The 1,043-nt window shown below is 59.9% G+C and overlaps 1 protein-coding gene across 2 annotated transcripts in view; it reads left to right on the forward strand.

The window, feature by feature from the left end:
- The first annotated feature begins 800 nt into the window (after window positions 1-800).
- Flt3lg (fms related receptor tyrosine kinase 3 ligand) overlaps window positions 801-1,043 on the forward strand; it is a 4,857-nt gene continuing 4,614 nt past the window's right edge. For both annotated transcript variants that reach the window (XM_019210109.2, XM_010640722.2), the window contains exon 1: window positions 801-956. The gene's annotated coding sequence lies outside the window, so the exon portion shown is untranslated. The remainder of the gene's footprint in view (window positions 957-1,043) is intronic.

Genomic DNA, 1,043 nt, shown 5'->3' on the forward strand with positions numbered 1-1,043 from the left:
TTGAAATTTAGCAATTTAGGGAGACTCTTTTAAAAAGGGTGGGGATGTAACTCAGTGCAAAGGACCTGGATTCAATCCCCAGTACTGAAAAAAAAAAAAATTGGAGCAGTGTCAGGCATAGCAGTAGGTGCTGGGGAGTTGGCAGGTCACAACACATACCCACTGAGGGCTTCCTGGAGCGGATGTCCCCATGGAGACAAACGACACTGAAGAAGATAAATAAACCCCACTGAAGAAGATAAATAAACCCCACGGTGTGTTAGAAGGTGATAAGTACCAAGCAGGGGGAGCAGGGCTGCTGGGAGGGTGTGCAGCTCAAAAAGGGTGTCAAGGAAACCTTTCCTTCCACGTTTCTGCAAAGGCCTGAGTGAGAGGCGGGTGGGCTGTTTTTGTGGGTACCTGGGGGCAAGGTGTGCGACCTGCCAGTGCAAAGGCCCGGGCGCCGGAATATGCCCACCTCAGACCCAGCAAGGAGGGCAAGGGCACAACTAGCTAGGAGGACAGGAGGTGAGGGAAGACAGCACGGGAATGCATCCTGCAGGCCCACGTGCACCAGGAGGACTGGGACTTCCTCACCCCAGGAGGTGGGCGCCATGGGAGGAACATGAGCTGCGCTTGGGGGTCAGGGCTGAGGCAGGCGCCCCGTGAGGAGGCAAGTGTTTCCCTAAGAGTTCAGTGTGCGCGAGACGAGGACCGTGGCCACTGGGGTGGTGAGACTTGGTTGAGTTTTGGAGAATCGATTTCTGGACACCTCTCAAAGGTGCAGCCGACCAACCTGTGCGGGACTGGGCCGTGTCCAGGCCGAGCCCGGCGAGGCGCCGCTGTCCCGCGAGGGGGCGCCCTCCGCCACTGCCCAGTTTCACCCCCGCTCGCAGTCTCCCCCCAAATTCCCTTTCGCTTTCGCTCCCTGGCTGTCACCCAGCTTGGCCCTTCCACACCCAGCTGGGGCGAGCCTGGTGCGTGAGGGGAATGGGACTCCAGGTCCCCGAGGGGTGGCGCCGGGGTCGCCGCTCCCGGGCCAGGGTGCAGTGGGCTGGGGGCCG

The sequence above is a fragment of the Fukomys damarensis genome, unplaced genomic scaffold (genome assembly GCF_012274545.1).
Source record: "Fukomys damarensis isolate Sample0158 unplaced genomic scaffold, DMR_v1.0_HiC HiC_scaffold_19, whole genome shotgun sequence".
NCBI lineage: Eukaryota > Metazoa > Chordata > Mammalia > Rodentia > Bathyergidae > Fukomys > Fukomys damarensis.